The following is a 27,870-nucleotide window of genomic DNA, read 5'->3' as shown; positions in this document are numbered from 1 at the left end:
TCACAAGGCTTTCCGATGGTACTTGGGAGGAGCCACTTCATAATCACTGGCACTGAACAAATTTGCAGAATTCTTCACCAGGTACTTGAGGAAATCATGTAGATAGTTCAGTAATAAAGCAATGCTTTTCTCATCTAGAGGTGTATAGGCCAACATCACTCCAATTCACAAAAATAATCTCAGTAAATGTGGCGCTCCATACACCAGGGACATGGGTACATCAGGGTGATCAGCCAGAATTTCAGCATACTGTGGTCTCTCAAATTTGTAGAGTAGCTGAGTGCTCAACATTACATTGAAGTACTTTTTTATCCCTGCCACAACATCATTAACAGCATACTCCTTATTATCTGTTTTTCCTGGAGACTTCTTATAATTTGCATAATCCTCCAAAATGGAATCCACATTCTGCTTGGCAGGAAGATAAAAAAGCTGCTTTTGTCTGGTGGTTAAGTCCCAGTCATCCACAAGCCATGGTTTCAGCTCTTCAGAAATCTTCACTTTAACTTCAACTCTGTTCATAAATGTTTCTTCATTGTCAACTGTAGGATCTACCCGGGCTCTCTTCTTCCTAGGAGGCTGAGGGGTCTCACTGGTACTGCCACCATCTCCATTTCCAGGTGTTTTCTGCTTGTTCTTTTTTGTTTTCACTTCAACATTTTTCTGTTGCAGATCAGATGTCTTCTTCCCTCTCATCCTGCACTCTGCATATTGTTTCTGATTGGCCTTTTGAAGTTCTTGCTGTGTCTGCAAATTGGTGTCCACGTATTTGAGTACTCTGCTTTCTGGCACCCATTCATCCCAATTTTTATTCCAACCAATGTAGTGGATAAAGTACTTCACTTGTTTGTCTTTTATGGCAATTTTTACACACTTTGCTTCATAAAGAAGAGGCCCATGGAAGCACAGCACTCGCTCACCCTCCTGGAATTTAGGCTTTGGGTCCTGCTTGGGTGCTATTTATAACTGATTCGCAGCCTCCTTCTTCTCCCACCACCCCTGAGTAATACCGAGTCTGTGTTTTTTTTTTTTTTATTGAAGAATTGAGTACAGTGATGTTAAGAGATATTAAGGAATAATGATTCTTCATTTCTGTTATTTTTGTTGTTAGAGGTAGATTATGCTTGTGTGCTTTTCTTCTTTTGGGTTTGTTGCAAGAGGATTATTTTCTTGCTCTTCTTAGGGTGTAGTTTTCCTCTTTGTATTGGACTTTTCCATCTATTATCCTTTGTAGGGCTGGATTTGTGGACAGATACTGTGTAAATTTGGTCTTGTCCTGGAATATTTTGATTGGTCTTGTTCTGCAATATCTTGGATTTTCCATCTATAGTAACTGAGAGTTTTCCTGCATGTAGTAACCTGGGCTGGTGTTTGTGTTCTTTTAGGATCTGTATGATGTCTGTCCAGGATCTTCTAGCTTTCATAATTTCTGTTGAGAAGTCTGTGTAAGTTTGATCAATCTGCCTTTATATGTTACTTCCCTTTTTTTCCCTTACTGCTTTTAGTATACTTTCTTTGTTTTGAACATTTGGAGTTCAGACTTCTTTTATGTTCATGATTATCTCTTTCTTTAGGTTAGGAAAGTTTTCTTCTAAATTTTTTGTTGGAGATATTTAGTGAGCCTCTTAGTTGGGAGTCTTGGCTTTTTTTCTGTACCTGTTATTCTTAGGTTTGATCTCCTCATTGATTCCTGGATGTCTTAGATATAGTGGGTTAAGAGCTTTTAAATTTTTACATTTTCTTTGAGTGTTGTGTCAATTCTTTCTATGTTAACTTCTGTCCCTGAGATTCACTCTTCAATCTCTTGGATTCTGTTGGTGATGCTTGTGTCTATGACTCCTGACCTCTTTCCTAGGTTTTCTGTCTCAAGGGTTGTCTCTCTTTGTGCTTTTTTATTGTTTTCATATTCATTTTTAGATCCTGGTTGATTTTGTTCAGTTCCTTTGTCTGTTTTTTTGTGTTTCTTTCAGGGCTTATACTTGTTTATCTGTGTTCTCCTGTATTTCTTTAAGTGATTTATTCGTGAGCTTCTCAAGGCCATTTATTGTCAACACGAGGCACGATTTTAAGTCCAAACCGTGTGTGTGTGTGTGTGTGTGTGTGTGTGTGTGTGTGTGTGTGTGTGTGTCTGTGTCTGTGTCTGTGTCTGTGTCTGTGTGTGTTGGGATATACACTACTTGCTGGGGCGAGAGAACTGGATTCTGATGTTGTCATATTGTCTTGGTTTCTGTTGCTTAGATTCTTGTGCTTGCCTCTTGCCATCTTTTTATCTTTGATGTTAGTTGATCTTGTTTCTGAATGGAGCGTGTCTAAGCTGTGTGTCTGTGGGTTGTGGGCTGTGGGCCCTGTGCTCCAGAGGGAGATTGGTTCTGGGTGTTTAGCCATCTATGGGGCAGGATGTGAATTCCGATGGCAATGGGCCGGCCCTAGCTCTGGGTGATGATGGAGGCCTGTATTGTTCAGACCCAAGTGGTACTGTGATACTGGTGCCCTGCAAGTTCCCGGAGGTCTTTCCCCAGATAGGCAGTGGAGAGAGACCATGGGCTCATCAGTGAACTCAGGAAGGAGAGTGCTATTGCATCTCCTCTCAGTGCTCAGTTCACTCTGGGCACGCCGCTGGTCCTGATGTCAGTGTGCAGGCTCTCCTGTATTTTCTTTTTTTATTTTAATGGCACTGGCAAGGCCTTATTTGTTCACTCTTTCCTTTACCAATAAGAAAAACTTGCCTCACAACTGTCCATAACTGCAGTTCCAGGCAGTCCTACTCTTCATTGGCACAAGGCACAAAAGTGTTACACAGATATAAATTCAAGAAAACACATAGAAAATTATGCTGAAACGTGATTTCCTTCTAAATTATATGTAAACTATTTACTCCCATTGCCAGTGACCAATGTTGGCATCTGTGTGGTGTGTAAATGAGGTAGCCCTTGGGGGTCAATGCCTAGGGCTACTGAAGGGGTTATTTTCAGATATCTACGGGGCTGCTGCCAAAGGCAGTTGTAACCTGCCACTGGAGCCTGGCCTTATTTTCCCTCCCCCCACTTGTTCTGCTAAGAACTCCTTCCTTGTATTCACTGTGGTTCTTACCCATGCCCCAGAACATTCCATCCGAGCTATCTCTACCCTGAAAACATCTGGTTTTACACACTCTTTATTGCACCTGGCCTCCCCAGGCTTCCTTGTTTACCCCTTATAAAAACAGTCCCGATTAAAGCCTGGGTGGCATTCACCCATTACTGAATGACCCATGTGTGTGTGTGTTTCTTCTTCGAGTCCCCAGGCCTCTGTCCAAGGCTCGGTGACATTGGCAGCCCAGGCATCATCATCTGGAGGTCTCACCGAGATTGGAAACTGAGGGAGAACTGATGGGATCGTCCCAGAAAGTCTGCAATTGTAAGTAAAAGGGGGGATGTGTTGGGTTGTATTATTGTTAAAAGACTATTCTTCTCTAATCTTTTTCAAAAAACTGAAACTAAAATGAGGACGATGAGTTCCCCTTACTGTTAGCAGTCACCAATTTCTCTCTTTGGAGGTTGGTGAAAGATGCTCTCTTAAGTGATAATGCTAAATTAAGAAAAATTAGGGCTGAAATGAAAAGAGCTTTTGATACTGTTCAAGATGACCAGACAAAGAAATCTGTCACTTTGGCAGATACTTCCGATGAGACGGGAGACAGTGAAAGCAAAAGCGAGGAAGAGTCTAAACAAAAAGAAGAAATTAGGAGCCTAGAAAAGAAGTTAGATAAATGTAAATTAAAAAAATTAAAAGGGCTTTTCACCAGAGAGGGTCATTCATTGCTCCTTTGGCCCTTCTAGTCTTTGAGGGTACAGGGTGGGATGATGATTATCCAGAATTTCCTGATTTGCCTTGTAGGGGGATCAGTTTCTAACCATCATCACCAGGACCTCCAATAAAGTTCCAGGCTTTTCTGTAATTGAGACTATTGTTCCAAATAACCCTAATCAACATAGTCAGCAATACATTCCATTAACCCTTAAGGAACTCAAGGTAGTGAAAGAGGCGGTCACGGCTTATGGACCTTTGGCTCCATTTACCTTTGCTGCATTTGAGTCTTATACCCAGTCTAACTTAACGCCTAGTGATTAGCAACAGCTCTGCTGAGCAGTGTTGAGTGGCAGGGATTATTTATTCTGGAGGGGAGAATATCAAGAACATTGCCTTGCCACCGCCCATCTAAATGCTCAGGCAGGCCACCCTCAAAGAAATATTGAAATGTCTGGGTCAGGGCCTTATTCCGCCCTCCAGAAATCAGATAGCCTATGACCCCGCAGTGTATTTACAAGTTGCCACAGCTTCTACTCGAGCATAGAAAGCCCTGCCTAATAAAGCTGCTGGAGACCAACTATCTAAAGTTATTCAGGGACCCTCTGAGACTTTCCCAGACTTTGTCGATAGACTGTTACAACTGGCCAGGAAGCTGTTTGGTGATGTGTATACAGCCATGCCCATTGGGAAACAATTGGCGTTTGAAAACGCTAATAAGTACTGCAAAGAGGCCATTTGGCCACATGGATCTAAAGGTCTTAATGATTACGTCAAAGTTTGTACGGAAATTGATGGAGCCTACCACATGGGACAAGTTATGGCGGCTGCTATTAAACTAGGGAAAACGGGGGCGGGGAGAGCCAATCATAACTGTTCTTCATGTGGTCAACCTGGACACATGAAGAGAAAATGCCCCAGACTTAAACAACATCCAGGGTCTGGGCTGTGCCCTAAGTGTAGAAAGGGACATCATTGGGAACATGAGTGCAGATCAAAAACAGCTCTTGAGGGTCTCCCAATTCCCCAGCAGGGAAACAGATGGTGGGGCCCGCTCCAGGGCCACAAACCAGAGTTTACAGAGCCATGAAGATTCCTCTTCCCAACCCTGTCCAGTTGGTTCCCCAGAACAACCCATTTATGTCAAGGACCTTATCAGAGCAACCAACAAAGTGGGAGGATTGGACCTCCACTCCTCTGCCAGAGCAATTTTAACCCTGCAAATGGGACCACAAGCATTAGGAATGGGGTTGTTTGGACCCCTGTTAAAGGGTAGTATGGGAATATTATTAGGAAGAAGTAGTGCCACAATGAAAGGATTACATGTCCTCTCTGAGGTAATAGATCCAGATTATACAGGAGAAATTAAAATCATGGTCACAGTTGAGAGAGGGGTAGTGGTTATTCCACGGGGAGACCGAATCGCTTAACTTGTTCTCTTACCTAGATTCTCCACCAATAATCCATTTGTGAAAGATACTAGAGGAGATAAGGGATTTGGGTCCTCAGGACTGGGGGCTTTTTGGGTGGCCTCTTTAGAAGATCGGCTCAACTTACCCATTGGATTGAAGATAGGCCATTTCAACGGATTCTAGATACTAGAGCAGACTCTGCTATCATTGTTAAAAGTTACTGTCCAAAAAATTGGCCACTTTCTGATTCCCCTGCAAATTTACAAGGAATAGGAACCGCCAGTTTCAAAAGAAGTAGCAAATGGTTAGATTGGCGGGATGAAGAAGGACATGGTGGTATCTGCCAACCGTTTGTTTTGGAAAATATTCCAGTCAATCTGTGGGGTAAAGATGTCCTCCAGGGTATGGGGGTGGTTCTGACTACACAACCAGCTGAAAAAATGATGCATAAGATGGGCTGGTGCCCACGTGCAGGGCTAAGAAAGCAGGAACCACTTTCAGAGTTCTCCTTGCCAACTCGACATGGAGAAAACGGTTCTGGTTTAGGAAATTAATCCTGATGGCCACTGCTTTCCCTCTGTCCACCCCATATCTATTATCTGGATAAACGATAAGCCAGTGTGGATTGATCAGTGACCCTATATCAAGGAAAAATTGGAGGCAGCACATACCTTGATAGCAGAACAACTAGCAGATCATGAAATATTTGCCACCTATACCCACTGGTGCTACTCAGTGAGTGGTCCAATTTGAACCTCTTTTCCTCAGATCTTTGTTTCTGTTTGAGAATGAGTTCATTCACCAAGAAATTAGGATAGAGGTGGTCAATGTTGTCCACAACATAATTACACTTGGGGCATCTATTATTGTCCTTCAAACTCTGATGAATACACTGGAAGCAAAAGCCGTGGTCACATTTTGTTATGTATGCCCCCTCAATCATATCAAAGCAGATGGGGCTGAGAAGTCCCACTGAACCCTGGAGTGTGGCTGTATTTTGCTACTGTGTGATGGAAAAGATCTTCAAACTGAGGCACTGTGCTGTCTTCACTGACAAAAGAGTACAAGCCACTCCTTTCTTCCACACTTTTAATATACTCTTCTAAAACACTTAGTTCCTTCTGGATCTATGTGGATCTTAGTTCCTCCTGGATCTAAAAGGGGGTTACCAATGACACCTCCTGCAAGACAGGGTACTGCATCCCCTTAAATACTACTTTTACTCAAAAAGGTCAAGAGACTAACCCAACAGAATGGTTAAGTTGCACTCAAAGAAGAGTGTTGCTTTTATGTGGATCATTCTGGGGTTATTAAAGATTCTATGGACAATCTACAGAAGAGATTGGCCAAGAGGCAGAGAGAAAGAGGAGGAAAAAGAACGTAAACTGTTCCAGAGTTCTTGAAGCGGGAACGGAAGGTCAGGAGACATCCTGACTCTCCGGTTCCCACTGAAGAAATGTTTAGTCTGGTTCTGGGTCCCTTAGGAAAGAGAACAGGGTCCCTTCGACACATGTAGTTCTCCTCTCTTGTGTGTTTGTCTCTTGGTGCACCAAGCTGTCTTTCCATACATGTGTGTCAATTTGTTTCTGTGTTTTTTTATGGTGGTACTTGTGTTTCATGTTCAAAAGAAAATGTTGTGTGTTTGTCTCTTGATTTAGTTTTAATTTGTGTCTAGTAGGGTAAAATTAAGGATAGAAAGCAGGCATTTGGGGCCCCACACCTGAAGTTAACAGTTTAGCTCAGCTGGAGACCTACCTGGGTTGGCCTTGGCCCTGAGGAACTCACAGACCAGTCTATGACCTGATCACTTGGCAATAAGAAAGCAGGGCCTCGGACACTCAGCAAGAGAGCTTGAACAGAAACCTTAAATTGGCTTCTGAAGTTGATGAACATAAAGTGTAATTATTCCTCAAACTCTTTAAGATTACCAGTACTAATGTAAGGAAAATACTTAAAGACCTGAAACCCATAATTATCCAAGTGGGCAGAAATTGATGTAATAATTTATTTATAACTGTTATGATTTCACTTTTATTTGTCGGTATGACCAGCATTTACCATTTTCTTATGTTTGGAACAGTTATTTTTAATAAGTTTCTAGGTATTTTGTGAAGTTGACTTGCAGCTTTTCAATTGATGATGGTGAGACAACAGTATAACGTCCTTCATGAAGGAAGAGATTTCATCGACACTGCATACTAGTACTTTTTCCCTCTTGACCTTTACTCTCTATTTCTTTACCATGCCTGTGCTCCATAGCTTATTTCGAGTACCCAGTGTGTCCAGAGCTTGGTGTCATGCTCTTTCCCTCCTTCATATAATCACAAGGTCATGAGGTGCAGCTGAGACTGCAAGAGGGGCTTGTTATAGTCGTCCTGGACCCTCTGTGAAGCATGCTTTCTTGATGCCAGTCAAGGCCAATATAACATTTTGAACCACAGAAAAATTGTGGCCATAACAACAAGCAGTTAGCCAAAGATGGGCAACCTTCTGGGACCAGGCCCACCTAAGACAGGGACTCTGAAGACTGGCAGGTACCCAGAAAAGGGCAAGGGCCATGAATCACCAGATTGATCCTAAGACAAGGCGCTGTTTGAAATTGGAGTTATACCTCTTTTTTGCTCATTTGAGCCTCTACTTCCCTCTACAAACTTGTCTTTTATATAATATATAAGGGGGAGCTGTTGTAACCCGCCATTGGAGCCTGGCCTTATTTTCCCTTCCCCTGCTTGATTTGCTAAGAACTCCTTCCTTGTATCCATTGCGGTTCTTAACCACGCCCCAGAACATTCCACACGAGCTATCTCTACCCTGAAAACAACTTGTTTTGCACACTCTTAACTGCACCTGGCCTCGCCAGGGTTCCTTCTTTACCCCTTATAAAAAATAGTCCCGATTAAAACCTGGGTGGTATTCACCCATTACTGAATGACCCATGTGTGTGTGTTTCTCTTTCAATCCCCCAGGCCTCTGTCCGAGGCTTGGTGACAGTGGTGGCGTGGGCATCGTCAGGCAGTCAACGACTAGAGATATTACTGAACAGGCAACAAAGCTTATATTAATGGGGCTGGAATGCTCTGTAGTCATCAGAAAAAAAAATGAACTTTTAACTCCCTGTGGCCTGTGATAAAGACCAGAAAAGAGAGAAAATTCAAACATACATACACTGAATTGATAAATCAAAAAGCAGAGTCCAGTAATTTCAAACACAAGAATAAATACAGACACTCATACATATATACATACATGAATACATACAGAAATACAGACAGAGATATATCCATTCACACATAGGATGGTTAGAGCAAAACTCCAGCAAGCAAGCTTCAAGCAGTTCACACATATGTAGGTAATTGCACACAATATAAACCTCTAACACCTACCTAAACAAGCTTTACAAATATTCATGCATGCACACAGTTGATGGTAGAAGAAACAGTGTTGCAGCCCATCACACAGGGGCCATAACAGATGCACATAGTTGACGGATGTCTAACCCTCTTACTTTATTCTTTGTTCCATCACTTAGATACCCCAGAAAATCTTTGAAGCAGTATGAAAGAACAATGTGATTATGCTGTCGTTTTCTTCTAGTGAATGGTTACCAAGAAACAGTGAGTTTATCCATATCTTTACAAGAAACAATACTATGTAGTAAAGAAAACAAATTATTACCCCAAACCTATGTACATTCATAACTAAGTAACTTGTTACAGATTACCAAAGCTTAAGCAAGCAAGGTATTTTTCTCAGCCAGTTTCTCTCACTGGCAGGCAACAATTTATGGTTACAAAGACACGAGTAATTATTTTACCACTTATCCCTAAAAATTAATCTTGTAAGAATCTTAAAACACTCACAAATCTAAACACTTATAAAAAATCAGTCATGCTTACTTTAAATCCTCAGAATGAATATCTACTCAGGAGCAATTCTTAATAAATCCTATGAGGAAACTGAGGGAAAATGCATATAAGAAATCAATTATTAGTACCAGGGATGTTGCCGAGTGAGTGACATGAAGCTCCCTTAGAGTTTTCCATAGTTCTTAGATTAAGAGGAATGTGAGGGCAGTGAGCAGAACAGAGCTCCATAACAGCATAATAGCATAAAGTCCTCAGGACACACAGTTCTCAGGACACGTAGTCCTTGGAGCTATGTCACACCAAGGCACTCTCATGTGGCTGTGGTAACCCAGAGGCTGCATTCTTGATCCTCTCCATTTGAGACTTGATACTGAAATAATTTATTTACATAAAAAATGCATGTAGTTTTGGATACACTTCTTAATAACTTAAGTTTCTTAATTGTTTGTAGTTCTGTGTGGTGATGTAAATATTAGGAGAGTACCAGGAGCCACTGAGTAATAGGAGAATGTTATTTATTCTCCTGATCTTAGCAAGAAGTCAAGAAACAATTGTAGCTGTTTGTTATGCAGACAAACCTTCAATAAGTTTTTTACTGTTTTACAGTTTTCATGGCACACGTTTTTCATGCCTTTGCCATATTTATTTCAAGTTTTTTGTTGTTGCTTTGTTTTGGTTCAGTTTATTGAGAATAGTTTTGTGTCCTTCCTTTTTCTGATTGTCTTTTGTATATAAAAAGGATACTGATAACTGTGTTTTGTGTTTTTTTTTTCAACTTTTATCAGTACTTATCAGCTCTAGGAGTTTTTATTTATGATTTAGTTTTTCATGTATAGAAACTTAACATCTGAAAAAATATATGTTGATTTCTTCACTTCTCATTTATTTGTATTTTTTTTTTTTTGATTTCTTTGACTTCTTTTATTGCTCTAGGTAACATGTAAGAAGTATGTTAAGAAGTGAGAAGAGTGAACATCCTTGTCTTGGTCCTGATTTTAGCATGAAAAACTAAATTCTTCTCGTTTTTGGATGACTTTCGCTATATATTGCCTTTAACAAGTTGAAATATATCCCTTGGATCTGCAATACTTTCATCACAAATGGATGCTGTACTTTGTAAAAGGTTTTTTATGTATCAAATAGGGTGATTGTCTTTTATTTTCTAGTGGTAGAGTATGTTGGTTAGTTTGCATGTATTGAACCTTTCTTCCATCTCTGGGATGAAGCTGCCTTCCACCTAATGGGAAAGCTTCAATAGCTGAACAACACTTTCAGAAAAGTGGGTGGATTGGAAATTAACTCAAGAATCAGTAGCTTGCCTTTACACAAATCATAAATGGGTTGAAAAAAAATTAGGCAAACAATACCTTTTACAATAATCACAAATAATATTAATTATCTTTGTGTAACCACCAAGTGAAATATAGGTATGACAAAAACTTCAAGACTTTGGAGAAAGAAAATGAGGAAGATACCAGAGTATGGCAAGATTTCCCATGGATCAGTATTAATGTCAGGTGCATTGTGTGTATCAGTGTGACTTCCAGGGTGGAGTCACAGTAACCAGTACACAGGACATGCATAACAACAATGAGTGAATGCAGTTTATTAAATGTTCAAGCACCTTTTATGGGGAAGCTGAATAAAGACTTTTTATAGCTTCTAATTCTCAACAGCCTCCATATCACAAGCAATAACTTGTCTAGGTTCAAGCTGACCAAAACCTCCTTGTAGACTAAGAAATCTGTCAGCAGTCCACCTCTTTTAAGTGTTGCTTACATCAGTTGAAAACAAAGTAAGTTTCCCATGAGAAAATGTTTGTGAAGTTCACTTCCTGGGGTATGTATCTGTAATGGTTTCATATACTTGGACCAGGGAGTTTCACTATTAGAAGGCATGGTCTTGTTGAAGGAAGTGTGTCACTCTGGGTGTGGGCTTGGAGACATTTCTCCTAGCTGCCTGAAGATGCTCAGTCTGTTTCTGGTTTCTTTTGGATGAAGATGTAGAACTCTCAGCTCCTCCTGTACCATGCCTACCTGGATGTTGCCATGCTCTTGTCTTGATGATAATGGACTGAACCCCTGAACCTCTAAGCCAGCCCCAATTAAATGTTGTCCTTGTAAGGCTTGCCTTGGTCATGGTGTCTGTTCACAACAATAGCACCTTAACTAAGACAGCAGCTAAATTGGCAGAACATCGACATTCTCTACTGAGAAAGTATTCTTTCTAGATGTGCCAGTATGCTGAGATTTACACAAATCTTTGTGTCATCTTGCAGGTAGCAGGCTGGGAGACATGCCATTTCTCTATAGTTTGGTAGAATTAACATACTGAAAATGGCCATCTTATCAAAATCAATCTACAGATTTAATGCAGTTTTTATCAAATATCCAGCACAATTATTTTCAGTTCTTGAAAGAGCAATTCTCAATTCTACATGAATAAATGAAAGATCCAGAACAGTTAAAGTAATTCTATACAATAAAAGAACTTCTGGAGGTATCACCATCTCTTACTTCAAATGGTACTACAATGCAATAGAAATAGAAACTGCATTTTTTTTGAGACAGACAGGTCAATCAGTGTAATTAACTTGATGACCCAAACAACTATGGACACTTAATTTTTGACAAAACCAAACCATACAACAGGGGAAAAAAGGGATTTTCAAATGATGGTGGTCTAATTTGATATCTGTATGTCTAAGAATGTAACTGGGATGCCTTATCTGGTCTCAGCTGGAGAGATGTGCCTAGACCTGCTGTGACTTCATGTGCCAGGGTGAAGTGATAACAAGCACTAGCTTATGTGCCTTTGTTTTAGCTGATGATTACTTTCTTTTGCCTTCAGTATAATGATATGAATTAATAAGAAATTGTTAATGAGTAGAAGTGCACTCTGATTTTTTTAAGTAGAAATGACTGGTTTTATATAGAAGTTGGGATTTATGATGCTCTTACAGATTTTTTGGTAAGATTAGTTTATAACCACAAATTGCATCCTTTTGTTTTCATTAATTCAATTATTTATTCACTTTACTACTGATCACATCCTGCCTTTCCTTTTCTCCCAGTTCTACCCTCTGACCTTTTCCTCTCATTTCCTGCTCCTATTCTCCCAGAGAAGCAGAGGCACCAAGTCCCCACTCCCACCAGATACCACACCACCTTTGGACTCTAAGTTGTATCAAAATAAATGCATCCTCTGTCATTGAGTTCAGACAAGCCAGCCCAGCTTGGGGAAAAGGTTCATAAGGAAAGTTAACAAAGTTTAATAAAAGACAGCCCCTGGTATGGTTGGGAGACCCACATTAAGACCAAGCTTCACATGTGCTCCATATGTGTAGGAGGCCTAGGAATATACCATGCATGCTCTTTACTTGATGGTTCATCTCTGTGAACCCTCAATGGCTCCAAGTGGCTTTGCTTTGTAGGACTTTTGTAGGTATACTTTACCCCATCTACCTCAATCCTTCCTCTAACTTTTCAACAAGACTCCCTGAATTCTGCCTCATGTTTGTGCATATTTATCTGCTGCCAATGAGATGCCAAATCTTTGAAATTCAGATCCCATTTTAGAGAACCTGACCTACGTTTGAACTCAGATAAACAGGCTGTTACCTAGCATTAATTTCAAGGTTGCACCCCAACAAAACCTGAACTCAGCTCTAGTTTCTAGGCTCATCCCCAACAAAAACAGCACTCAATAAAACTAGTGTCATCAGGTTTAACCTGTATCCCCTGTTTACAAAATGACCTCCTGCCTAATGACCACCAATGCAGACGGGAGTAGATATTAACTTTGTGATATGACTGCCAGCAGTAGCTAATTATGTTACAGGCCACAGGAACTTTCCAGTTAAATTCTTGCATACATACTCCCTGCTTTCTACTTAAAGCCTTGCCCAGATAGATATTTGAGCTCCCCCACAACTAAAACTGACCTTTGCTCTGCAGTGGACAAGGGGCTTAGCTAGATGCAATAGAATAAAACCCTGCTCAGAGTTGCTTTATATTTGCTTCTATCTGGATTTGGGGGAATAACTAACATTTCTCTGGTACAACATTTTGCTGCTACGATGTACAAGACTACCAATCTGGTTGATCTTAAAGCAAAAAAAGAAAAAAATTCAGCATTTGTGTTCATATGTTTGTAACACTGTGTTAAACTTCCTGCTTTTTCCCTCTCTGAGGGCTCAATTTGTCTGAACTTTCTGTGTGATATGAAGGGCAGAACAGGAGCAAGCTTCTGCAAAGGCAAATGTGATAACTTCCAGCCACAGTAAAATTTCTTTTTGTCGAACATAGTGATTTTGCCATAGTAATTCTTCTAGGTTTCAGCTTCTGTGTGAGTGTCAGAAGTTTTCTATGTAGTCTTTAAGCACTTGAGCATTGGCTTAAAATCTTGTAATTTGTCTGAATGTTAGAAACTTTGTGTGAAATCCACAGAGCAAAATGAAAACTTGTGTAAAGATATGTGACTTATACTGCTATGCTGATTTTTCCAGGACTAAGTAAAAATGTGTGCAATACTGAGGGCTGCCATGTGTGAGTGCCACATACTACTAGTAGGTTCTTGTTACTAGGGTCCGTATCATTTTCAGGTCTGAGTGGAAGGATATCAGTCTTCTGTGACTGCCATGTTACTCTGATTGTTTCTTGTTACTACAGACTTTTTTGTTTTGTTTTTTGTTGCTGGCTGTCTCTGTTTTAGATTCTGAGTGGCAACACATTTGTCTTCTGTGAGTGCCATGTTCTGGTTGTTTTTTGTTACTACAAACTGTATTTTTTTATTATTTTATTTTTTTGGTTTTGGTTGATTTATGTTTCTAATTGTGTCTTTTTCTGTTCACCGATTCTAAATGGTATCATATCCTTCTGGTACAAGGTCTTAAATTAGTAAGTCTATGCCACTTTCTGGTTATTCCTCAATTCTGCCTGATGGAGAGAAAGGTTGAACTTGTGTTTTGGGTGTCATAACATGGTTTTTGCATGAGCACCACTTTCTGGTTGTTTCTTGTATCTGCTCCATAGGGAAAAAAAGGTTTTGTTTGTATTTTTATGTGTTGTTTTTGTGTTTCTGGTTACAAGATGATGTTGATGAGGTAACTTTGAGAAGATAACTTTGATGAGATGATTTTGGCTTTGCTACTCTTTTTTTTTTTTTTTTTTTTTTTTTTTTTTTTTTTTTTTACTCAGACAGGCTTTATTCAGGAGTCAAGGCTGCCTCCTTTCTCTGTTCCCTGTCTCCCCACCCACAGAACCCCACTTGGTTGGGGCTTGTTTTTTACCTGCCCCAAGGGACTGCTATCCAAGCCACATGAGCATTCAAAGATGGGGAGCCTTGGAGGCTGTGGGCAGACAGCACTCCCCACCCCACCCTGTGGAGCAGACAAGTATCCTGAGAATCATGTTCTCTGTGGAGCTCCACTGTAAGGGGCAGGAAGGGTTCTGGTGTGCAGTTGCTGATGAGTTGGACCCCACAGCCTTTCCCTTCCAGAGGCGCTTTAGCCAGGCGGTGGTATCCTGTTTGAGGGACAGGATAGGAGAACAGCAGTTGGGTAGTTAATTTCTTCTCCCAGGCCTTGGGGTGTCCTCTTCAGAATATGCCAGCCAACAGCAGGGGAGGCAGCAGCAGTCCTAAAAAAGGGCCCCACACATGAGCAGAATTCTTCAAATCCCAGCCGGCGTTTTCAGAGTTCTCTGCACCTGTCCAGGATGACTGTAGGGCCAGGGTGCGCCCACTTGTGGCATTACCCGAGGCACTAGGGAAGTTGGGCAGAGATGTGGAGGTAGGGTGGCCGGACTGTTCCAGTGAGGCCTTCTGTCCACCGTACTCTTGGGCTGGAAGAACTGGGAACACAACTCGGCCTCTGCCTTAGGCAGCTTGGCCTTGAGAGTTCAGGCAATTCGGCCTCTGCCTCGGGCAATTCTGCATCGGGCAACTCAGGCTCAGGCAACGGGACCTTGGGCTCAGCCTCCTCCTGCATTTGAAGTAGGGAACCTGTCTCTTCCAGGGACATCTGGTGCAGAGATTTCTCTGCGCTCACGGAGGTTGCACTAAACTTGTTGTCTCCTTTGTCCGCAGATTTGGGGACAGGGATATGTGGTGATGTGAGGAAGTTAACTGGCCCCTCCTGTGAGGGCTAGATGTGCCTACTGCTCATTTCTATGAGGCTATTGATAGGGAAAAGGGCCTTCTGGCAGCAGAAGGAAGATCTACTACTAATAAAGAGGGAATCCTCTCCTACTAAGGGCTCTAGAGTGGTGTAAAAGTCTTGGCATCATTCACTGTCCAGGCATAAGAAGAAAGAAACTCTATCTCATAGGGCAGCAACAAAGCACATGAAACAGCCTGGCAGGTGGCCCTAGAAACTGGACCCCTCATGCATTTGATTACTCTAAATTCAGAGAACCTCACACTCCATGACCAGCATAAATATACTACTGAAGATAGGATCTAAAAATCAGCCCATGTCTCAGTGCCATAGGCATGTTGGATTACAGCTGACTACAAACTTATCATACAAGAGAAAATGGGTCTACATATATTGAAATAGTCCATCATTCTTCACACATGAGAGCCAGTAGAATGAAGGACTTAGTCTGACAGTCCAAAATCAAGACAGTCCAACAGCAGAATTAAAAATGCCAATTTGAAAACCGCAGAAAAATTTAAAAACTGTAAGGCCTGTTAATTGACCAATGCAGTGGCCAATGTGAAGAACCCCAGTACTCAATAAGAGAACAACAACCAGGAATCTATTAAGAAATTGACTTTACAGAGATAAAAACAAGAAAACTGGGATACAGATTTTTGCCAGTATTTATACATACATTTTACAGAATGACTAAGCCTTTCCCAATTAAATATGAGATTATATAAACAGTAACAAAGATATTACTAAAAGAAATTCTTCAATCATATGATTTTCCAAGTTTATAAACTGATGAAGGGATATTAACTTCAAATTTTTGCAAGACCGAATGTTGAACTTTGTCAGATATTACATTGGTGGCTTCTGTTCTCTCACCAGCTTCTCCTCTATAGTCTCTCATTTATTAGATACTCTCTCTGCCACTATTACTATGTTCCTCAGGCTCCTTTTTTCTAACCTCTCAACCTTCTGGGGGTATCTCTCATTATCTGGTGCTACCTGATTAATAAATTTAGATTGATTTCTGCATTTGCTTTTGATGATTCAGGGTTTGTGTGAGTGAATTGTCAAAATGCCTCCATGAGTCTCTCTAAAAAAGCTGCAGGGAGTTCCTTTACTCCCCAACTAATGACATACACTCTGACCAAATTGTAGGGCATTGTGGCCACCTTGTGACCTTTTAGAAGAGCCTAAAGGTAGACCTTTTATTTTCAAGTGATATAATCTCAGCCTGGCTATATCAGGGTAAAGCAAACATATTTGGGAACTTCTGCATGGTGCCAGGAACTAGCTTCTTAGGTTCTTATGTGGTGAAATGGTCCATAAAATGTGGAAGATGCAGTCTGTCTTGTGTTAATGTCTATTAAGTCAAAGTTACTTTGTCAAAAGCATCAGTCAAAGTCATCTCATCAAAGTTTTCTTGTCAAGGTTTTCTTATCAAAGTCATTTTGTCAAACTCATTTTGTCAAATCATCATGTAATGAGAAATATAAAACAATCTATAACAACACAAATATAACCTTCCCTGTCTATGAAGCAAAAACAAGACACAAGCAGAAATTGGTACTCATGCAAAACCACTCTAAAGACACCCAAAACACAAGTCCAACTTTTTCTCTCTGTTAGGCAAAAACGAGAAATAACCAGAAAGTGGCACACACCTACAAGAAAAGTACCAGATTGGTGGGCATCTCTTGATTTTCCTGAGCTCATGCCCAACCCAGACAAAGACTTGGGATGTCTCCTGGCCACACTTTGGCCACAGATCTCAGACAAGTCTGTATTAAAAGCAACCAAACAAGGAAAAAAATTAAATGCCTTGTACGGAGAAGGATGTGGTGCCGTTGTCAATCTGTGAACAGAAACAGAAAGCAACAACAACTAAAACCAGAAGAAAGTACACCCTATAATAACAAGAAACATCCAGACTGTGGTGTTCACAGAAGACAAATGTGGCACCACTCAGACCTGGAAAAGGATACAGCCCGCAGTAACAATAACCAACCAGAAGGTGGCAGGCATATATACATGATTAGTATCGGGACTGCACAAATGTTTACTCAGACCTTGAAAAATCACCATGGTATCATAAGTCACTTACCTTTTCACAAGTTTTTGTTAGGCTCTGTAGATCTCACACAAAGTTTCTAACATTCTGACAAATTAGCTGCCACATAAATAACAAGATTTTGTACTAATGCACAAGTACTCACCTGCTCAAACCACATAGAAAATTTCTGACCCTCATAGAAATTTCTCAGTGTAACTCAAAGCTAGAAGAGTTACAATGGCAAAAACAAGCCACCAGTTTCTGCACAAATAAATTGTTGTTTTGATATGCAGGTGAGGGAAGGCACAGACAAAGCAAGGCAGTGAAAAAGTAAGGCAGGGACAAAGTTTTAGAAAGGCAGGAGAGATAGGAGAGGAGGGAGAAGAAGCCAAGATGGAGCAGGAAGAGAATGGTCTATCTCCTTGTGGCTTTGGATAGCCACAGGAGCAATAAATGTCGTGATATGGATGGATTATTATGGGCAATTTATCTTTTCTAGATGGGCAGATTGTATCATTTCAATTGGACCTGAGTTTATTGTGTAGACATTTTATGGAGTGAGAATTTACTGATATAAATCTGATTGGTGAATTACAAACTTCTAGAGTTTAGATTTGATGGGCTATTGGGAATTATGACAGTAACCACAGGCAGTGGTTATGGAAAATGTGAGCAGAGTCTTCTGCAGAGAGTCTCAGTAAGGTGGCCACCACTGAGATGAAAACATGCTGAAGATGCCATATGGCTCTATGATGCTGGCCATATCGTGGGTTGGAAGATCTTCTTTTAATATATACTGCAACAGGTGGCAAACCAACATTTTAGACAAGAGTCCACTAAAAATTTAAGATTACCAACCTGACAGTTAAAGGGTTTTTTTCTAAGTTAAAGAAGGGTGGTGCCATGATGAGTCACATGATGGCTCAAGTGCAGGAATCTTAAACAAAGAAACAGACAAACTCAGCTCACAAATAAACCAAGTAAAAGAAAAAACAACAAAGTCCAAATGGCAAAACAAATGAAATTCCTAAATGAAAACCTAAAGAGAGCTTTACATCCAGTGATATGGCTCAGAGGGAAATGGTACTTTCTCACAAGCCTGAATTCAGGAATGAGGCCCACAGGTATACTGAGAGAAACCACTTCAGGTTCTTCTCCTCTCACCTCTATTTGCATGCCCCCCTGCTGATAAACCAAAGTACAAATAAACTAGTACAGTTATCATGCAAAGAACAGCAGGGGAGTTGATCAGGGATGGTGGTGCAAGCTTCAGGGAACTGATAAAGAGTGGCCCCCAAACTGAGTCTTGCCTAGACAACATAATGCAGTTAGGTCTCATTCAACCAAATACCATTAATGGGAGCTGGGTGTTAAATAGGCAGCTGAGCCCCTTGTCCTGGGCTTCATGAATGAAAATAGCTAAAGTAAGGATTCCAAGCTCATTGTGTCAAAGGGTGGTGGGGGGGGGGCTTCAAAAGTGCTATGGATGTCTTTTGGGAAGAGTAAGGAGAAATCAATAGTGGAAAGAACAATTTTCAAAATTACATGGGACCAAGAGAAAAGAGATTTTGAGCTGGATGGGACACATGGGCAGGGAATTAGGGAGCCTAGGAGAGAGCGGTTACCTTGACAGGTTAATAGATACCTCAGTTATTAATGGAAAAGCCATGAGTACATCTGGCCATAAATAAAGAGAAGAACTCCATAATTAACAAGCATGAAACATTTCCAGTCTCAGATGGCATGGAGGTCTTTGTCTAAATACCTGATGGTAGGAAAAGGACCTTCTTCAGGTCCAGGCTTAAATGGGCTCAATAAGAGTGGATAGACCCCTGGTCCTATTATATAGTTGAAAGCTTCTTTCTACAGTTTTTTTCTATAATTGGCCTATGCCCCTCTGAGAAGCTTGTCTAGGGTATTCTTGAGCAATTCCATGCTAAGTGTGGACCACAGTAGATGCTGCTGTTTGGGCAGCATAGTTTCACCACTGTGGTAGAAGCCTTGACCTGCTGATTTTGAACTTCTGTACCATGCTCTTCAGAGTAGGAAGATTGAGACTGGGAGGTTTTCTTCACCTTGTTGTTGCTTATTTGTTTGGTCATTTATTTGGTTTTGTGTCTTCTATCTTTAGTTGAGAGTTTTCTCAGGACATGTCTGAGGGTGAAATCACACAGTTAAGCCTTATTCTATGTCTGGCCATGAAACTTACAATTCCCTGGCTAGCCTGATGCTCAGAGATTTTATTCTGGTAGCTCACTGCACTCTACCACCTTTTGCAGGTGTAGCAGCAGCTTCAGATTTGTGCCCTTAGTATTTAGCCATTCACATCTACCTACTCCATGCAATTCCTTTCTGGTTTCAATCCTGAGTCTGTAAAATAGGAACTGAGAAGAAACACAGTGAGCCTCAGAGAAACACCTGTTTGCAGCCCAAAGTCAGGAGTAGCAATTTCCTTTCTTGCTTGGCAGTTGTACTCAACTGGCAGAGGCATGGGACTAAAGATCTGGATTCCAAAGGAACTTCTGAGCTTGGCTTCTCCTTATTATCTCTACAGAAATTGGGCTGTTACAGGACACTGGCCACATCTAGGGTTGGTCTTCAATGTTTGCAAATCTTGAAACTCTCTGCCAGGTGTGCCTAGAAAGTAACCTCAAGGGTAACTTTAGCATTCCTTTTTCTCGAGGGACAGCATCAACCACACAATTCATAACACAAATCAGTTGCCTTCCAATCTAGGGCAAAACTTTGAATGACTTACCAACTACACATGTTTAAACAACCTTTCCTTAAGAAAAGTGGCTAACATTAAATTGGGGTGTTTCTTGTGTAAATATCTAATATTTTGTTGTATTTATAGGGTATTGTGCATATTGTGCATTTAAAACCTGAGATCCACAGGGGCCTGAAGAAATGGGCCTAGAACCTGAAGCCTGAGTTCCAATTGAGAGCCACTGATGATATTAGTTCTGAAACCAAACATTGGTCTTCTTGTACAACAACGTGTGTTCTTAGGGCACGAGGCATCTAAGTTCACCTATGGCTTGCTGGGCTTTTTTTATTTGTTTGTTTTCTCAAAAGCACAAAAGATGTTTATTGTGAGCAAACGTCCAGCAGGTTCACAGGTTACAATCCAAAAGGCCACAAGGCTGACTGGCAGAGAGGGAGACAATGTATATGTGGGGGAACAAGGAGTGTGAGAGACATAAAGGTTGTTTCAATGATTCTTCTGTATGACAGGCAACCTATATGTCCCTATGTGAAGCACCTTAACTAATAGCTTTCAATGATGACATACCTGGCATCAATTTCTATATTTCAACTCTCTCAGGAGGGCATTTCTGGCAAATTCCTTAAACTTAGTCCCTTTATTCCACTCAGACAACAGTCATGACATCTAAAGAAAGTATCAAATGGATTTTCTCCCTTCATTTGCTTAATTATTACATAGTTTTGACTTTGGCACAGGACTGTGTCTTTCTGTGAAGCCAGGGTTGTTTTAGAACTCTAAGTTCTAGCAATCCTCTTGCCTCTGCATCCTTCTAATGCTAGGATTGAGGTCGTGAATCAATATAACTCATGGTTGTGTAACTCCATAATATTAGCAAACCTCAGAACATACTCAATACAACAAGGTATGCTGTGAGCTTGGCCCTGCCCTGAGAAAGTATGTGGGGGAGAAAAACAGGAATCTGAGAGACAGAAAAGTTGTTTTAATGTCTTTCTTTGTACCCCACATTAATCCATATGTCTAACTATCTGGGATTCTCAGAGATTGTGACTTCAGACACTGCTCAGATGGTTGGAAACAAAAGGATGTACAGTGACTGATATCTTGGAACTGGAGCTTGACATGGTAAACAGTCAGATGAGCTGTGGGAAGAGGGCTCTTATGGGGACAGAAGCACAACTTGGCAGTTTTGAGTGACTTCTGACAGAATAGTGTAAATAGGTGATTTTTCATCTTTGTGCAGCCTCCTTCAGTTCCTTCTGTTCTTCCTTATCTTTTCCATTGAGGTCCCCAGCCTCAGTCAATAGTGAGTGTCTGTAATTGCCTTAGACAAATGTTGGCAGAGCCTCTCACAAGACAGCCATACCAGTCTCCTATATGTTGGCATCAGCAATAGTGTTGGGGTTTGATGTCAGCTGATAGAATGGAACCCAAGATAGGTGGTCTCTGGATGGCCTCTCCTTCACTCTCTACTACAATTTTTGTCCCTATTTTTTCTTCAGAGAGGGATAATTTTAAGTTAAAATTGTTGAGATGTGTGAGTAGCCCCTTCCTCAACTGGGAGACCTGCCTATGCAGAGGTCGTGGTCTCTTCAGGTTCTATGGCCCATCTATTGCACATTTTAGCTAGTGTCATCCTCAATGGGTCCCAGGAAATCTCTCCCATGTTAGTGTCTTTCTTTCAATAACATATAAAATATGTTAACCAAAAAACTATACAACCCTTTGAGTGAAAGAAAGGCTTCCATGACACCATTGAGGGTACCTGTCTTTCCAATTTAGGATGAAGAAATAAATTTATGTTTCTACAACTGCCAGAGCAGTTAAGTCAGAAGCTTAGTGGTTATGATGGCAAGGAAGGTTTTTGTTGTTGTTGTTTTGTTTTGTTTTTTTTTTTCCATTTTTAAATGTCATGTTAAATGTTCTCACCACTGTACTTAAAATCTACATTGTACAAAGTGACCAGAAAGTGTGCCACTGTAATTGACCAACCTCAGAGTGTACCTTTTATACCAGTGTCTTCTCGGGCTCTTTTGGTACAAAACATGTTTCTCATTCAAGTGAATTGAAATGCTTCGGTTGAGTAGATGCTCAGGAGCCTCATAAACAATAACAACAACAACAAAGATATTGCACCATCTTTGTTTAGTAATTCAATGTTTGTTTCTTTCACAGCAAATAATTACTTCATTAAAGTTAAAACTTCCAAATATAACGTAATAGACTTCAAATTGAGTTCAGATCACTCAAGATGAAAATACTCTGCTAAATAATGATCACTTACAATAACTTTAACAGTTAATTGTCCGTAACAAACATCAAGCTTTTCCTAGACCAGTTTTAAGACGATCTGTTAGGACTCCTCATGCAGGTGAAAAACGCTCTTCAATTTTCTTGTCTTTTTATTTTTAATATAAAAGTTGGAAAGGACATTCAAGTTTCAAGTCTCCACATTGAACTTAAAAAAAAGTCATCATCAGTGTGTGGAGGTAAACAAGTCAAGTTGTGTAACTCCAGAAGGTAGAGGCCTTTGATTGGTGCTCATAGTTACATATGCACAGAGTTCAGTAATAAGTTATTTACTACTGTGACTCCCACAGCTTTGCCTAAGGACACAAACACATTTGACATGGTCCTCTATGTGCCTTTGTGGCTGTAATTTTTTTAAATTGCTTTTTGTCTTTTATTTACTATTTTTCACTGTCCAATGTAGGAAAAGTCTCACAGAATTTCACAGACCAAAAATGTGCAAGCTAGTTCTTTATACAGCAGTGTTGGGATTCTTTTGAAATTAGCCCAGAAATGAATTATTTACACACATGAAAGATGCATGCTTGGGTCTTTTTTTCTTCTTTCTTTATGTAAGAAAGAGCAAGAAAACTTCTAATAAAAATAGATTATATATATTATTACATATATATTATATCGGAGATTAGGCAGCACACATCACCAGCATGGATTTAATGAGAAGCCAGTTACAGGGCTTGGTCATGAGGTAGCAAGCCCCTCCTGACCCATGGCACCACGCGGCCACGATCAGCTCACGTGGCTCCATGATTAGTCACTGGCAAGCTTTCTAAATTCTTTAGTTTTAGAAAAATTTTAATGTTTAGGAATGGCTCAAATATCAAAATGTATGATTGTCCTCTGTGTGTGAGTGTATACATGTAAACAATCTTGCTTCATTAAAAATATTAATAATAAAATAAAAACATAAACCCCAAATGCCCAAATCTGGTTCAATTTTCATTTGTTCTGAGGTGAGCCATAACATCTGCACTGAATTCTTTAACCATGTGCAACTCTGGGGAAAATATTTTTTCTTCTAAAAGTCTAGTAACATTTCTAAATAGTATTCATATCCTACAAGAATTGGTTGTTAATTTAAAACTCCATTAGTAAAATTAGAGTACAAGCATGATTAACCCTCCAGGATTGCACATCCCAGACTCCAGTGAAAGCTACATTACATCCTCAGTAGTACAGCATCTTCCACAGTCACTTCCACACCAGAGGAGACAGCGGCATCTCAGACGGCTGAGTACAGTGGAACTAATAAAGCTCTTAAAGGCGGCGGACTGCAGGTTGATGCAGAGAGGTACTCTGTTTCCTATCTGCTGTTCCAAAATGAACTGGTGGATACTTTCTTTAACTTGTCAGACATAGCTAAGGTTCTTCTCAAAGCTGTCATTAAATTTGGGGTTGGTGACAGGCTCAAAATCACTGGTATAGACTCTTCCCATCGAGGTGGAAAAGCAGCATTTGCACATACACGAATGGCATCTCAGCTGCTCTTCATCTAGGTAGGAGTGGGCTAAGGCATCCTTAGTGGATATTCTTTTTGATGGATCAAATATCAACATCCTGGAAAGCAGGTGAACGGCTTCATGCATGGCCTGGCTGGATAGGGTGTAAAGTACAGGGAGAGATGACTGTTTATGAAGACCCCTGAGTATGTGTGCCTTAGCACCTTCACAAGCTCTTTGCTTCCAGTGATGGCATGCCAACAGATCTGTGATCAAATCCAACTGCTGAATGGGACTCTGCACCTGAAACAATATTCTTCAGCCCAGTAGTTCTGCAAAGATGCACCCGACAGACCAGATGTCAAAAGCATTGCTATAATGGAAGCTGCCCGTCAGGATCTCTGGAGTCCGGTAATACTGAGTAACAACTTCTTGGGTCATATGACAGGATTCACCCAATTCTTCTACTCTAGCCAATTCAAAATCACAAATCTTTAGTACACAGTTGCTGTTCACAAGGAGATTCCCTGGTTTAATGTCTTGATGTAAAATGCCAACAGAATGGAGATATTTCAAATCTCGCAAAATCTGATAAAGAAAAACTTTGACATGATCTGAGCTGAGTGACTGAGGAGAGACGATAATTTTATGTAGGTCACTCTTCATCAATTCTGTGACAACATATATTTCTTCAAAATAGTCAATGTGTGGAGGCTGGAGTATGTCGAGGGCAGAGAGTACATTATCATGTTTAAAAAAAAAACACAACAGCTGCAATTTCTGGAAGACTCTTCTGCAAGAGACCAGACTCTGGAAGACATTGGGCATCTTTGTGAGTGTTACTCTCTTTCCGTCTCTTGGATCTGTTACTAACCAGACAACACCAAAGGCTCCATGTCCAATAGGTCTATCTGGCTCAATGTCCAGCTGCTGTTGTGGATGATGCAAGTGCTGATGATGGTGCGCCTTAACCGTAACAGCTGCAGCAGCCTGTACCCAGCTGGGGCTGCTGCAGGGGATGGAAATATGGCTGCTGTTGCCCAGGGTTTAAACTGTCTGCGGCTGCCGCAGCTGTGGAAGATGTATGCTGCTGTACTGGGTGTATAGCAGCAGTCGACCCCTGATGAAGGTGGTGTTGAGGATGGTGGTGGTGGTGAAGGTGAGGAGGAGGAAGGTGTGGAATGTGGTGATGGTGGTGGTGGTGACCTGCTGCTGCTGCAGATGTTCCGCCGTTGTAAGCTGCTATCATTTTAAGTTGGCTCTTGTGCCACAAAGAGACACTCAAAAAAAATGCCCTGTGATTGGAAAGCAAACTGGGTCAAGCTGTCATTTTGGCCATTTAAAAAAAAGAAGAAAAACCACTCACTCCACTTCAAAAACCACAGAGCAGAACTGGTTTTATGTCTTCATCAGTCAATCCAGACAAGTTTGAAGATCTGGGGAGTTAGATTTTTTTTTTTTTTTTTTTTTTTTTTTTTTTTTTTTTTTTTTTTTTGGTGTGTGTGGAAGGGTGTGGGTTGTCAAAAAAAGTTAATAATATATAATAAGAAGAATAAAGAGAGGAAAAGAAAAAGGGAAAAGGGCTTCTTTCCCCCAGAATTCCTACCACAGGTGGATACTAAAACTCCATTCTTAATGGGGGCAGGGGGTGTAGGTTCCAACTTTAACTGTGGGAATAAAGGTCAAACCTCCTGAACCCCTGAACTTCACACACGAAAAGAATTTGCTAACATGCCACCCTTGGAACCTTGTGAGAGGGTTGACTCATCTACCCCTTCCATTCCCACATCCACATCCTTTTCTAAATGTAGGACCCCCTTTCAGGGACTCCCCACTCGAGTCTCAGAACACGGGGTTACCCAATGAAATGTGAGAGACCTTCTTGCTGCAAAAACACGAGATAGTTTAATGACGGAGCTCCGGGCCGATACATATCTCACACAGGAGACAGAGGCATCGACCCTGAACTCAATTAGGGGGACATATTTATAGGGAAAATTACATAAGCAGTTAGCAACAAGCACATAACAATTTCATTGGTTTATTCAAATTGGCACTCTCTGTTCTTGGATATAATTCAACTCTAGACCACTCTGTTTTGGGGCACACTGACCTTCATACTTTGTTTCTCTCAGGACTGCAAGGCCAGCCCAGACTTTATCAAGTCTAGCCGGTCTGGGTTTGGGCCATTTCTTTAAACAAGTTATTTTGTTCTTAGCCTTGAAGCATACTTGTCCTCAAAGCAGGGTTAGTGGGAGCTAACTTGAAACTTTAACTCTTTCACTAAACACTTCCCACCTCCTCAAAAACACATTTAAAAAAATTCCAACCACTCTAAATAAAAAAGATGAGGGAAAATTATCAGGGAAACCAGTTTCTAGCTTCCCTCCCCTCGAACTTTCAGGCCTTCCCACATCTTCCCCTACTCTGAATGACCTGATTGAGGGGGGATTGGGGAGATGTACCAAACTTTCCTGGGAAGAATGAACCAGGGAAGGAGGCTGGAGGAAGAGAGTAAGGAGAGGAGGCCACAGGCAGGACAGAAGAGGAGAGGGAGAGAACCCCAGCAAAAGTGAAGGGAAGAAGGTGCAGGGAGGGAATGAAAGAGCACTCAGACACCCAGGTACAGGCAACCGCCCAGGATGAGGTTAGGGTCCCAGGGTCAAAGAATAGGAGCCCCGGAAAGTGGGTAGGGAGCTGTCGGAAGCAGGCTGACTCCTGCCCCCGTCACCGCAGGCTGCTTGTGCTGAGGAGGGTTGGGGAAGAAAGCAGGTGGGTCCCCTGTGCGACAGCCCTGCCGGGCTCAAGGCTGCTCCGTCTCCCCCCTCCCCCCATCCGGCTTCCGTGCCCATGGTTGTTTTCTCCACAGCCACTGTGACCGCTTTTTATTCAGCCGCCAGTGCCGGTGCCGCCTCGGCCGGACTCACCTACCCTAGCAAAGCCGGATAGAGGGTGAGGTTTTATAAACTTTGTCTTGAAAGTACAGTCTTTTCTGACTTGTTCTCCAGGAGCCTTCTGACTGGAGATGAGAGCCCACCAGCACTGCAGAAGCTGACAATTCAGATTCTGCTGAGATGAGGCTTTGCTCATGTCCTCTCTGCAGGAACTTCCCCCTGGGCTCTTCCCAGCACTGCTGAAGAAGGCCCACACTGGCAGATACAAAACGCTTGTGAAGGCAATGGTGGCCTCCTGGTCATTTTCCTGTCTGCCTGTGGGAGCACTGATGAAGACACCTAACCTAGAAACTTTGCAGACTGTGTTAGGTGGAGTAGAGATGTGACTAACAAGAGATTTTCACTCCAGGTATGCAACAACTAAGGACTATAGAAGGGAGAATGTGGAGTACACAGCAGAGAATTTCAGGGAGGTTGGCTTGGTTTTAATTGGATCAGATGCTTTCGATAGCATCATCGTACATGAATTCTTGAAATCCACCATTTACTTGTACTGAGGACAGTTGGATATAGCTTAGAGTTGAATGTGTAATAAAGAAGATGTAGCCTCACAGTAGAACAGGCCTATACCTGACTGGAATCATAGAGGCTGAGCTTGACACGGGGACCAGTCAGATGAACTGTGGGAACAGGGGGCTTGTGGAGTCAGACAACTTGATAAATTTGAGGGAATCCTGCCAGGACAGATTACCTAAATGCTTTCTCCTGGTCTTGTAAAGTTTGTTCTTCATTGAAATCTTTAGTAATAAATATAACAGGTCTGTTTGTGGATGTCATTATTGTTATCTGAGTGGATTTAAGTGTCTAAATTTAAAGACTTTGGCAAAAAAGGCCCTCTGGAGAGACTCATAATGATCACTGCGATGCCAGGCCTGTCACAATCCAAAATATTGGATAGGTGGATAAAGTTATCAGCTAAGATGGTTCACATATGGACATGTAGTTTGTACCGTGGTACAGAAGTCATCAAAATAACCTCTATGTCTCTTACACTCCTTTTCTTTAATCCCCAAAACCTTGTTTTCCTGTCTGCCTGTCAACTTAACTGGTCTCTTGCCTGGAACCTGTGAATATCCTGGCAATTTGGTCACAATAAACTTTTTTCAAGCTGTTAAAACAAATAAACAGAAAAATTATTATTCACATTTTAAGAGCATAAACTCCTTTAGAA

The 27,870-nt window shown here is 41.1% G+C and overlaps 2 pseudogenes across 2 annotated transcripts; both read right to left on the bottom strand.

Annotated features, from left to right (window-relative positions):
- LOC308416125 (mortality factor 4-like protein 1) lies at nucleotides 1-23,054 on the bottom strand (annotated as a pseudogene). The gene is made up of 2 exons: nucleotides 22,979-23,054; nucleotides 1-956 (listed from the first exon to the last, which is right to left on the bottom strand). The product of its transcript is annotated as a mortality factor 4-like protein 1 (transcript).
- Nucleotides 23,055-23,497: 443 nt separating this feature from the next.
- LOC308416124 (serine/threonine-protein kinase NLK-like) lies at nucleotides 23,498-26,835 on the bottom strand (annotated as a pseudogene). Its single transcript has 2 exons — nucleotides 26,673-26,835; nucleotides 23,498-25,025 (listed from the first exon to the last, which is right to left on the bottom strand). The product of its transcript is annotated as a serine/threonine-protein kinase NLK-like (transcript).
- Nucleotides 26,836-27,870: the final 1,035 nt, after the last annotated feature.

Source organism: Micromys minutus, assembly GCF_963924665.1.
Source record: "Micromys minutus genome assembly, contig: SCAFFOLD_215, whole genome shotgun sequence".
Lineage (NCBI taxonomy): Eukaryota > Metazoa > Chordata > Mammalia > Rodentia > Muridae > Micromys > Micromys minutus.
Note: the sequence above shows the minus strand (reverse complement) of the source record. Positions and strands in the feature narration are given on the sequence as shown.